This window comes from Callionymus lyra, unplaced genomic scaffold, assembly GCF_982586985.1.
Source record: "Callionymus lyra unplaced genomic scaffold, fCalLyr1.hap1.1 HAP1_SCAFFOLD_219, whole genome shotgun sequence".
NCBI classification, from domain to species: domain Eukaryota; kingdom Metazoa; phylum Chordata; class Actinopteri; order Syngnathiformes; family Callionymidae; genus Callionymus; species Callionymus lyra.
In genome coordinates this window covers 17,501-30,000 of record NW_028258657.1, presented here as the reverse complement: position 1 = coordinate 30,000, position 12,500 = coordinate 17,501, and the positions used below count along the sequence as shown (strand labels likewise).

The 12,500-nt window shown below is 61.4% G+C and overlaps 1 non-coding gene across 1 annotated transcript; it reads left to right on the top strand.

The window, feature by feature from the left end:
* The first annotated feature begins 5,191 nt into the window (after positions 1-5,191).
* On the top strand, positions 5,192-5,310 carry LOC148058014 (5S ribosomal RNA). Its single transcript, XR_015710244.1, has one exon. It is a non-coding gene; the product is annotated as a 5S ribosomal RNA (ribosomal RNA).
* The last annotated feature ends 7,190 nt before the right edge of the window (positions 5,311-12,500 follow it).

The following is a 12,500-nucleotide window of genomic DNA, read 5'->3' as shown; positions in this document are numbered from 1 at the left end:
TCCCTCTCCCACCCACAATCCCTCCTCCTGCGGGGATGGAGAACCAGGGGCCTGGGTGACATCCTCATGCGGGGATGGGGTACCAGGAGGCCGGGGAACATTTTCAACACTTTGGGGCATTTTTAAACACTTTGCTCTTTTTCCCCCTCTCCCAACCAGGGGGCCTGGGGAGCCTCCTCCTGCGGGGATGGGGAACCAGGGGCCTGGGGAACATTTTCAACACTTTGGGGCATTTTTAAACACTTTGCTCTTTTCCCCCCTCTCCCAACCAGGGGGCCTGGGGAGCCTCCTCCTGCGGGGATGGGGAACCAGGGGCCTGGGGAACATTTTCAACACTTTGGGGCATTTTTAAACACTTTGCTCTTTTCCCCCCTCTCCCAACCAGGGGGCCTGGGGAGCCTCCTCCTGCGGGGATGGGGAACCAGGGGCCTGGGGAACATTTTCAACACTTTGGGGCATTTTTAAACACTTTGCTCTTTTCCCCCCTCTCCCAACCAGGGGGCCTGGGGAGCCTCCTCCTGCGGGGATGGGGAACCAGGGGCCTGGGGAACATTTTCAACACTTTGGGGCATTTTTAAACACTTTGGTCTTTTTCCCCCTCTCCCAACCAGGGGGCCTGGGGAGCCTCCTCCTGCGGGGATGGGGAACCAGGGGCCTGGGGAACATTTTCAACACTTTGGGGCATTTTTAAACACTTTGCTCTTTTTCCCCCTCTCCCAACCAGGGGGCCTGGGGAGCCTCCTCCTGCGGGGATGGGGAACCAGGAGGCCGGGGAACATTTTCAACACTTTGGGGCATTTTTAAACACTTTGGTCTTTTTCCCCCTCTCCCAACCAGGGGGCCTGGGGAGCCTCCTCCTGCGGGGATGGGGAACCAGGGGCCTGGGGAACATTTTCAACACTTTGGGGCATTTTTAAACACTTTGGTCTTTTTCCCCCTCTCCCAACCAGGGGGCCTGGGGAGCCTCCTCCTGCGGGGATGGGGAACCAGGGGCCTGGGGAACATTTTCAACACTTTGGGGCATTTTTAAACACTTTGCTCTTTTTCCCCCTCTCCCAACCAGGGGGCCTGGGGAGCCTCCTCCTGCGGGGATGGGGAACCAGGGGCCTGGGGAACATTTTCAACACTTTGGGGCATTTTTAAACACTTTGCTCTTTTTCCCCCTCTCCCAACCAGGGGGCCTGGGGAGCCTCCTCCTGCGGGGATGGGGAACCAGGGGCCTGGGGAACATTTTCAACACTTTGGGGCATTTTTAAACACTTTGGTCTTTTTCCCCCTCTCCCAACCAGGGGGCCTGGGGAGCCTCCTCCTGCGGGCATGGAGAACCAGGGGCCTGGGGAGCCTCCTCCTGCGGGGATGGAGAACCAGGGGGCCTGGGGAGCCTCCTCCTGCGGGGATGGAGAACCAGGGGGCCTGGGGAACATTTTCAACACTTTGGGGCATTTTTAAACACTTTGGTCTTTTTCCCCCTCTCCCAACCAGGGGGCCTGGGGAGCCTCCTCCTGCGGGGATGGGGAACCAGGGGCCTGGGGAACATTTTCAACACTTTGGGGCATTTTTAAACACTTTGGTCTTTTTCCCCCTCTCCCAACCAGGAGCCTGGGGAGCCTCCTCCTGCGGGCATGGAGAACCAGGGGGCCTGGGGAGCCTCCTCCTGCGGGGATGGGGAACCAGGGGGCCTGGGGAGCCTCCTCCTGCGGTCATGGAGAACCAGGGGGCCTGGGGAGCCTCCTCCTGCGGGCATGGAGAACCAGGGGCCTGGGGAGCCTCCTCCTGCGGGGATGGAGAACCAGGGGGCCTGGGGAGCCTCCTCCTGCGGGCATGGAGAACCAGGGGGCCTGGGGAGCCTCCTCCTGCGGGCATGGAGAACCAGGGGGCCTGGGGAGCCTCCTCCTGCGGGGATGGGGAACCAGGGGCCTGGGGAGCCTCCTCCTGCGGGGATGGAGAACCAAGGGGCCTGGGGAGCCTCCTCTTGCGGGCATGGAGAACATGGGGGCCTGGGGAGCCTCCTCCTGCGGGCATGGAGAACCAGGGGCCTGGGGAGCCTCCTCCTGCGGGGATGGAGAACCAGGGGGCCTGGGGAGCCTCCTCCTGCGGGGATGGAGAACCAGGGGGCCTGGGGAGCCTCCTCCTGCGGGGATGGAGAACCAGGGGGCCTGGGGAGCCTCCTACTGCGGGGATGGAGAACCAGGGGCCTGGGGAGCCTCCTCCTGCGGGGATGGAGAACCAGGGGGCCTGGGGAGCCTCCTCCTGCGGGCATGGAGAACCAGGGGGCCTGGGGAGCCTCCTCCTGCGGGGATGGGGAACCAGGGGGCCTGGGGAGCCTCCTCCTGCGGGGATGGAGAACCAGGGGGCCTGGGGAGCCTCCTCCTGCGGGCATGGAGAACCAGGGGGCCTGGGGAGCCTCCTCCTGCGGGGATGGAGAACCAGGGCGCCTGGGGAGCCTCCTCCTGCGGGGATGGAGAACCAGGGGCCTGGGGAGCCTCCTCCTGCGGGGATGGAGAACCAAGGGGCCTGGGGAGCCTCCTCCTGCGGGCATGGAGAACATGGGGGCCTGGGGAGCCTCCTCCTGCGGGGATGGAGAACCAGGGGGCCTGGGGAGCCTCCTCCTGCGGGCATGGAGAACCAGGGGGCCTGGGGAGCCTCCTCCTGCGGGCATGGAGAACCAGGGGGCCTGGGGAGCCTCCTCCTGCGGGGATGGAGAACCAGGGGGCCTGGGGAGCCTCCTCCTGCGGTCATGGGGAACCAGGGGCCTGGGGAGCCTCCTCCTGCGGGCATGGAGAACCAGGGGGCCTGGGGAGCCTCCTCCTGCGGGGATGGGGAACCAGGGGGCCTGGGGAGCCTCCTCCTGCACCAGGGGGCCTGGGGAGCCTCCTCCTGCGGGGATGGGGAACCAGGGGGCCTGGGGAGCCTCCTCCTGCGGTGATGGGGAACCATGGGGCCTGGGGAGCCTCCTCCTGCGGGGATGGGGAACCAGGGGGCCTGGGGAGCCTCCTCCTGCGGGGATGGGGAACCAGGGGCCTGGGGAGCCTCCTCCTGCACCAGGGGGCCTGGGGAGCCTCCTCCTGCGGGGATGGGGAACCAGGGGGCCTGGGGAGCCTCCTCCTGCGGGGATGGGGAACCAGGGGCCTGGGGAACATTTTCAACACTTTGGGGCATTTTTAAACACTTTGCTCTTTTTCCCCCTCTCCCAACCAGGGGCCTGGGGAGCCTCCTCCTGCGGGCATGGAGAACCAGGGGGCCTGGGGAGCCTCCTCCTGCGGGGATGGGGAACCAGGGGCCTGGGGGGCCTCCTCCTGCGGGGATGGAGAACCAGGGGGCCTGGGGAGCCTCCTCCTGCGGGGATGGGGAACCAGGGGGCCTGGGGAGCCTCCTCCTGCGGGGATGGGGAACCAGGGGGCCTGGGGAGCCTCCTCCTGCGGGGATGGAGAACCAGGGGGCCTGGGGAGCCTCCTCCTGCGGTCATGGAGAACCAGGGGGCCTGGGGAGCCTCCTCCTGCGGGCATGGAGAACCAGGGGCCTGGGGAGCCTCCTCCTGCGGGGATGGAGAACCAGGGGGCCTGGGGAGCCTCCTCCTGCGGGCATGGAGAACCAGGGGGCCTGGGGAGCCTCCTCCTGCGGGCATGGAGAACCAGGGGGCCTGGGGAGCCTCCTCCTGCGGGGATGGGGAACCAGGGGCCTGGGGAGCCTCCTCCTGCGGGGATGGAGAACCAGGGGGCCTGGGGAGCCTCCTCCTGCGGTCATGGAGAACCAGGGGGCCTGGGGAGCCTCCTCCTGCGGGCATGGAGAACCAGGGGCCTGGGGAGCCTCCTCCTGCGGGGATGGAGAACCAGGGGGCCTGGGGAGCCTCCTCCTGCGGGCATGGAGAACCAGGGGGCCTGGGGAGCCTCCTCCTGCGGGCATGGAGAACCAGGGGGCCTGGGGAGCCTCCTCCTGCGGGGATGGGGAACCAGGGGCCTGGGGAGCCTCCTCCTGCGGGGATGGAGAACCAAGGGGCCTGGGGAGCCTCCTCCTGCGGGCATGGAGAACATGGGGGCCTGGGGAGCCTCCTCCTGCGTGCATGGAGAACCAGGGGGCCTGGGGAGCCTCCTCCTGCGGGCATGGAGAACCAGGGGGCCTGGGGAGCCTCCTCCTGCGGGGATGGGGAACCAGGGGGCCTGGGGAGCCTCCTCCTGCGGGGATGGAGAACCAGGGGGCCTGGGGAGCCTCCTCCTGCGGGCATGGAGAACCAGGGGGCCTGGGGAGCCTCCTCCTGCGGGGATGGAGAACCAGGGCGCCTGGGGAGCCTCCTCCTGCGGGGATGGAGAACCAGGGGCCTGGGGAGCCTCCTCCTGCGGGGATGGAGAACCAAGGGGCCTGGGGAGCCTCCTCCTGCGGGCATGGAGAACATGGGGGCCTGGGGAGCCTCCTCCTGCGGGGATGGAGAACCAGGGGGCCTGGGGAGCCTCCTCCTGCGGGGATGGGGAACCAGGGGGCCTGGGGAGCCTCCTCCTGCGGTGATGGGGAACCATGGGGCCTGGGGAGCCTCCTCCTGCGGGGATGGAGAACCAGGGGGCCTGGGGAGCCTCCTCCTGCGGGGATGGAGAACCAGGGCGCCTGGGGAGCCTACTCCTGCGGGGATGGAGAACCAAGGGGCCTGGGGAGCCTCCTCCTGCGGGCATGGAGAACATGGGGGCCTGGGGAGCCTCCTCCTGCGGGGATGGAGAACCAGGGGGCCTGGGGAGCCTCCTCCTGCGGGGATGGAGAACCAGGGGGCCTGGGGAGCCTCCTCCCGCGGGCATGGAGAACCAGGGGGCCTGGGGAGCCTCCTCCTGCGGGGATGGGGAACCAGGGGCCTGGGGAGCCTCCTCCTGCGGGGATGGGGAACCAGGGGGCCTGGGGAGCCTCCTCCTGCGGGGATGGGGAACCAGGGGGCCTGGGGAGCCTCCTCCTGCACCAGGGGGCCTGGGGAGCCTCCTCCTGCGGGGATGGGGAACCAGGGGGCCTGGGGAGCCTCCTCCTGCGGTGATGGGGAACCATGGGGCCTGGGGAGCCTCCTCCTGCGGGGATGGGGAACCAGGGGGCCTGGGGAGCCTCCTCCTGCGGGGATGGGGAACCAGGGGGCCTGGGGAGCCTCCTCCTGCGGGGATGGGGAACCAGGGGCCTGGGGAACATTTTCAACACTTTGGGGCATTTCACAAGCGCTTCCCTCGCTTACGGCCACACCACCCTGAATGAGCCCGATCTCGTCTGATCTCGGAAGCCAAGCAGGGTCGGGCCCAGTTAGTACTTGGATGGGAGACCGCCTGGGAATACTGGGTGCTGTAAGCATTTTTTTTTGCCATTATTTGTGGGTAGAAAAGTGAGAAAAGTGACCTAAAATAGAACCGGGACTAGGCGGCAGTTCCCCCCACCAGGCGGCGGCATTTGGGGCATTATTTGTGGGTCAGAAAGTGAGAAAAGTGACCTAAAATAGAACCGGGACTAGGCGGCAGTTCCCCCCACCAGGCGGCGGCATTTGGGGCATTATTTGTGGGTAAGAAAGTGAGAAAAGTGACCTAAAATAGAACCGGGACTAGGCGGCAGTTCCCCCCACCAGGCGGCGGCATTTGGGGCATTATTTGTGGGTCAGAAAGTGAGAAAAGTGACCTAAAATAGAACCGGGACTAGGCGGCAGTTCCCCCCACCAGGCGGCGGCATTTGGGGCATTATTTGTGGGTCAGAAAGTGAGAAAAGTGACCTAAAATAGAACCGGGACTAGGCGGCAGTTCCCCCCACCAGGCGGCGGCATTTGGGGCATTATTTGTGGGTCAGAAAGTGAGAAAAGTGACCTAAAATAGAACCGGGACTAGGCGGCAGTTCCCCCCACCAGGCGGCGGCATTTGGGGCATTATTTGTGGGTAAGAAAGTGAGAAAAGTGACCTAAAATAGAACCGGGACTAGGCGGCAGTTCCCCCACCAGGTGGCGGCATTTGGGGACCCGTAGTGTGGGCAGAAAACTCACCAAAGTGACTTAAAATAGAACCGGTGCAGGCGGCATGTTCCCCCACCAGATGGCGGCATTTGGGGACCCGTAGTGTGGGCAGAAAACTCACCAAAGTGACTTAAAATAGAACCGGTGCAGGCGGCATGTTCCCCCACCAGATGGCGGCATTTGGGGACCCGTAGTGTGGGTAGAAAACTCACCAAAGTGACTTAAAATAGAACCGGTGCAGGCGGCATGTTCCCCCACCAGATGGCGGCATTTGGGGACCCGTAGTGTGGGTAGAAAACTCACCAAAGTGACTTAAAATAGAACCGGTGCAGGCGGCATGTTCCCCCACCAGATGGCGGCATTTGGGGACCCGTAGTGTGGGTAGAAAACTCACCAAAGTGACTTAAAATAGAACCGGTGCAGGCGGCATGTTCCCCCACCAGATGGCGGCATTTGGGGACCCGTAGTGTGGGTAGAAAACTCACCAAAGTGACTTAAAATAGAACCGGTGCAGGCGGCATGTTCCCCCACCAGATGGCGGCATTTGGGGACCCGTAGTGTGGGCAGAAAACTCACCAAAGTGACTTAAAATAGAACCGGTGCAGGCGGCATGTTCCCCCACCAGATGGCGGCATTTGGGGACCCGTAGTGTGGGCAGAAAACTCACCAAAGTGACTTAAAATAGAACCGGTGCAGGCGGCATGTTCCCCCACCAGATGGCGGCATTTGGGGACCCGTAGTGTGGGCAGAAAACTCACCAAAGTGACTTAAAATAGAACCGGTGCAGGCGGCATGTTCCCCCACCAGATGGCGGCATTTGGGGACCTGCAGTGTGGGTAGAAAACTCACCAAAGTGTCCTAAAATAGAACCGGGACCAGGGGGCCTCTTCCCCCACCAGGTGGCGGGCTTGGGGGGCTTGGTTTCCGGGTAGAAAACTCACCAAAGTGTCCTAAAATAGAACCGGGACCAGGGGGCATGTTCCCCCACCAGGCGGCGGGCTTGGGGGGCTTGGTTTGCGGGTAGAAAACTCACCAAAGTGTCCTAAAATAGAACCGGGACCAGGGGGCATGTTCCCCCACCAGGCGGCGGGCTTGGGGGGCTTGGTTTGCGGGTAGAAAACTCACCAAAGTGTCCTAAAATAGAACCGGGACCAGGGGGCCTCTTCCCCCACCAGGCGGCGGGCTTGGGGGGCTTGGTTTGCGGGTAGAAAACTCACCAAAGTGACCTAAAATAGAACCGGGCTAGGCGGCATGTTCCCCCACCAGGCGGCGGGCTTGGGGGGCTTGGTTTGCGGGTAGAAAACTCACCAAAGTGTCCTAAAATAGAACCGGGACCAGGGGGCATCTTCCCCCACCAGGCGGCGGGCTTGGGGGGCTTGGTTTGCGGGTAGAAAACTCACCAAAGTGTCCTAAAATAGAACCGGGACCAGGGGGCCTCTTCCCCCACCAGGCGGCGGGCTTGGGGGGCTTGGTTTGCGGGTAGAAAACTCACCAAAGTGACCTAAAATAGAACCGGGCCAGGCGGCATGCTCCCCCACCAGGCGGCGGGCTTGGGGGGCTTGGTTTGCGGGTAGAAAACTCACCAAAGTATCGGCAAAATAGAACCAGGGAAGGGGGGGATGTCGGTCACAAGGTGCCCGAGTCAGAGAACCAGGAAAACGGACATAAATCCAGAAAACCTCGGTGTCTGACTGCTCCTCAAAAAGTGGTCTTTTTGATGTCACGAGCGCAACCACCTAGAGGTTAATGGGGAGGGATGGTGTGAGCGCAAACGGATTTTTCCTAAGTGTGACTGCTCCTCAAAAAGTGGTCTTTTTGATGTCACGAGCGCAACCACCTAGAGGTTAATGGGGAGGGATGGTGTGAGCGCAAACGGATTTTTCCTAAGTGTGACTGCTCCTCAAAAAGTGGTCTTTTTGATGTCACGAGCGCAACCACCTAGAGGTTAATAGGGAGCGAGTACAACAGGGGAGGGAGTGAATGGGCTCGGACTGTGGCCGAGCCTGGTGCCTCAAAATCGGACAAGGTTGGACTGGAAGCCCGCTGAGAACTCTGGTTCTTTTGCCAGACGAAACGAATTTTTTCCGAGTGTGACTGCTCTGCAAAAAGTGGTCTTTTTGATGTCACGAGCGCAACCACCTAGAGGTTAATGGGGAGGGAGTGGAAAAAACGACAAAGTGTTGAGCTCCGGACCGGGATGGCGGGCGACTCGAGCGGTCATGCCCGACTTTGAGACACTTTGTCGCGGTCATGCGAGCGACCTCCACTGCTCCCCGGAGGTGCCCCGGACCGGGTTGGCGGGTGACTCGAGCGGTCGTGCCCGACTTTGAGACACTTTGTCGCGGTCATGCGGGCGTCCTCCGCCGGTCCCCGGAGGTGCCCCGGACCGGGTTGGCGGGTGACTCGAGCGGTCATGCCCGACTTTGAGACACTTTGTCGCGGTCATGCGGGCGACCTCCGCCGGTCCCTGGAGGTGCCCCGGACCGGGTTGGCGGGTGACTCGAGCGGTCGTGCCCGACTTTGAGACACTTTGTCGCGGTCATGCGGGCGTCCTCCGCCGGTCCCTGGAGGTGCCCCGGACCGGGTTGGCGGGTGACTCGAGCGGTCGTGCCCGACTTTGAGACACTTTGTCGCGGTCATGCGGGCGTCCTCCGCCGGTCCCCGGAGGTGCCCCGGACCGGGTTGGCGGGTGACTCGAGCGGTCATGCCCGACTTTGAGACACTTTGTCGCGGTCATGCGGGCCTCCTCCGCCGGTCCCTGGAGGTGCCCCGGACCGGGTTGGCGGGTGACTCGAACGGTCATGACCGACTTTGAGACACTTTGTCGCGGTCATGCGGGCGTCCTCCGCCGGTCCCTGGAGGTGCCCCGGACCGGGTTGGCGGGTGACTCGAGCGGTCGTGCCCGACTTTGAGACACTTTGTCGCGGTCATGCGGGCATCCTCCGCCGGTCCCTGGAGGTGCCCCGGACCGGGTTGGCGGGTGACTCGAGCGGTCGTGCCCGACTTTGAGACACTTTGTCGCGGTCATGCGAGCGACCTCCGCCGGTCCCCGGAGGTGCCCCGGACCGGGTTGGCGGGTGACTCGAACGGTCGTGCCCGACTTTGAGACACTTTGTCGCGGTCATGCGGGCGTCCTCCGCCGGTCCCTGGAGGTGCCCCGGACCGGGTTGGCGGGTGACTCGAGCGGTCGTGCCCGACTTTGAGACACTTTGTCGCGGGCATGCGGGCGTCCTCCGCCGGTCCCTGGAGGTGCCCCGGACCGGGTTGGCGGGTGACTCGAGCGGTCATGCCCGACTTTGAGACACTTTGTCGCGGTCATGCGGGCGTCCTCCGCCGGTCCCTGGAGGTGCCCCGGACCGGGTTGGCGGGTGACTCGAGCGGTCATGCCCGACTTTGAGACACTTTGTCGCGGTCATGCGGGCGTCCTCCGCCGGTCCCTGGAGGTGCCCCGGACCGGGTTGGCGGGTGACTCGAGCGGTCGTGCCCGACTTTGAGACACTTTGTCGCGGTCATGCGGGCGTCCTCCGCCGGTCCCTGGAGGTGCCCCGGACCGGGTTGGCGGGTGACTCGAGCGGTCGTGCCCGACTTTGAGACACTTTGTCGCGGTCATGCGGGCGTCCTCCGCCGGTCCCTGGAGGTGCCCCGGACCGGGTTGGCGGGTGACTCAAGCGGTCGTGCCCGACTTTGAGACACTTTGCCGCGGTCATGCGGGCGACCTCCGCCGGTCCCTGGAGGTGCCCCGGACCGGGTTGGCGGGTGACTCGAGCGGTCGTGCCCGACTTTGAGACACTTTGCCGCGGTCATGCGGGCGACCTCCGCCGGTCCCTGGATGGCGGGCTCCAGTGAGGTCGGCGGGGGAAGGCTCGGGCTGAGGCCGACTTCGGTGCCTCAAAGTCGGACAAGGTTGGATTGGAAGTCCGCTGTGTTGAGGACCAGTGGCATTCGGCGGTGGAACGCTCAGAACTTGGCCGACATCGGTGCCTCAACGTCGGACAAGGTTGGAGTGGATGACCGCTGATAACTCTGGTTCTTTTGCCAGACGAAAGAAATTTTTCCCGAGTGTGACTGCTCTGAAAAAAGTGGTCTTTTTGATGTCACGAGCGCAACCACCTAGAGGTTAATAGGGAGGCACCATAACAGGAGAGGGAGTGAAAAGGCTCGGACGGTGGCCGAGCCTGGTGCCTCAAAATCGGACAAGGTTGGAGTGGATGACCGCTGAAAACTCTGGTTCTTTTGCCAGACGAAAGAAATTTTTCCCGAGTGTGACTGCTCTGCAAAAAGTGGTCTTTTTGATGTCACGAGCGCAACCACCTAGAGGTTAATAGGGAGGCACCATAACAGGAGAGGGAGTGAAAAGGCTCGGAGGGTGGCCGAGCCTGGTGCCTCAAAATCGGACAAGGTTGGAGTGGATGACCGCTGAAAACTCTGGTTCTTTTGCCAGACGAAAGAAATTTTTTCCGAGTGTGACTGCTCTGCAAAAAGTGGTCTTTTTGATGTCACGAGCGCAACCACCTAGAGGTTAATAGGGAGGCACCATAACAGGAGAGGGAGTGAAAAGGCTCGGACGGTGGCCGAGCCTGGTGCCTCAAAATCGGACAAGGTTGGAGTGGATGACCGCTGAAAACTCTGGTTCTTTTGCCAGACGAAAGAAATTTTTTCCGAGTGTGACTGCTCTGCAAAAAGTGGTCTTTTTGATGTCACGAGCGCAACCACCTAGAGGTTAATAGGGAGGCACCATAACAGGAGAGGGAGTGAAAAGGCTCGGAGGGTGGCCGAGCCTGGTGCCTCAAAATCGGACAAGGTTGGAGTGGATGACCGCTGAAAACTCTGGTTCTTTTGCCTGACGAAAGAAATTTTTTTCCGAGTGTGACTGCTCTGCAAAAAGTGGTCTTTTTGATGTCACGAGCGCAACCACCTAGAGGTTAATAGGGAGGCACCATAAAAGGAGAGGGAGTGAAAAGGCTCGGAGGGTGGCCGAGCCTGGTGCCTCAAAGTCGGACAAGGTTGGAGTGGATGACCGCTGAAAACTCTGGTTCTTTTGCCAGACGAAAGAAATTTTTTCCGAGTGTGACTGCTCTGCAAAAAGTGGTCTTTTCGATGTCACGAGCGCAACCACCTAGAGGTTAATAGGGAGGCACCATAACAGGAGAGGGAGTGAAAAGGCTCGGAGGGTGGCCGAGCCTGGTGCCTCAAAATCGGACAAGGTTGGAGTGGATGACCGCTGAACACTCTGGTTCTTTTGCCAGACGAAAGAAATTTTTTCCGAGTGTGACTGCTCTGCAAAAAGTGGTCTTTTTGATGTCACGAGCGCAACCACCTAGAGGTTAATAGGGAGGCACCATAACAGGAGAGGGAGTGAAAAGGCTCGGAGGGTGGCCGAGCCTGGTGCCTCAAAATCGGACAAGGTTGGAGTGGATGGCCGCTGAAAACTCTGGTTCTTTTGCCTGACGAAAGAAATTTTTTCCGAGTGTGACTGCTCTGCAAAAAGTGGTCTTTTTGATGTCACGAGCGCAACCACCTAGAGGTTAATAGGGAGGCACCATAACAGGAGAGGGAAGGAAAAGGCTCGGAGGGTGGCCGAGCCTGGTGCCTCAAAATCGGACAAGGTTGGAGTGGATGACCGCTGAAAACTCTGGTTCTTTTGCCTGACGAAAGAAATTTTTTCCGAGTGTGACTGCTCTGCAAAAAGTGGTCTTTTTGATGTCACGAGCGCAACCACCTAGAGGTTAATAGGGAGGCACCATAACAGGAGAGGGAGTGAAAAGGCTCGGAGGGTGGCCGAGCCTGGTGCCTCAAAGTCGGACAAGGTTGGAGTGGATGGCCGCGGAGAACTCTGGTTCTTTTGCCTGACGAAAGAAATTTTTTCCGAGTGTGACTGCTCCTCAAAAAGTGGTCTTTTTGATGTCACGAGCGCAACCACCTAGAGGTTAATAGGGAGGCACCATAACAGGAGAGGGAGTGAAAAGGCTCGGAGGGTGGCCGAGCCTGGTGCCTCAAAGTCGGACAAGGTTGGAGTGGATGGCCGCGGAGAACTCTGGTTCTTTTGCCTGACGAAAGAAATTTTTTCCGAGTGTGACTGCTCTGCAAAAAGTGGTCTTTTTGATGTCACGAGCGCAACCACCTAGAGGTTAATAGGGAGGCACCATAACAGGAGAGGGAAGGAAAAGGCTCGGAGGGTGGCCGAGCCTGGTGCCTCAAAGTCGGACAAGGTTGGAGTGGATGGCCGCGGAGAACTCTGGTTCTTTTGCCTGACGAAAGAATTTTTTTCCGAGTGTGACTGCTCCTCAAAAAGTGGTCTTTTTGATGTCACGAGCGCAACCACCTAGAGGTTAATAGGGAGGCACCATAACAGGAGAGGGAAGGAAAAGGCTCGGAGGGTGGCCGAGCCTGGTGCCTCAAAGTCGGACAAGGTTGGAGTGGATGGCCGCGGAGAACTCTGGTTCTTTTGCCTGACGAAAGAAATTTTTTCCGAGTGTGACTGCTCTTCAAAAAGTGGTCTTTTTGATGTCACGAGCGCAACCACCTAGAGGTTAATAGGGAGGCACCA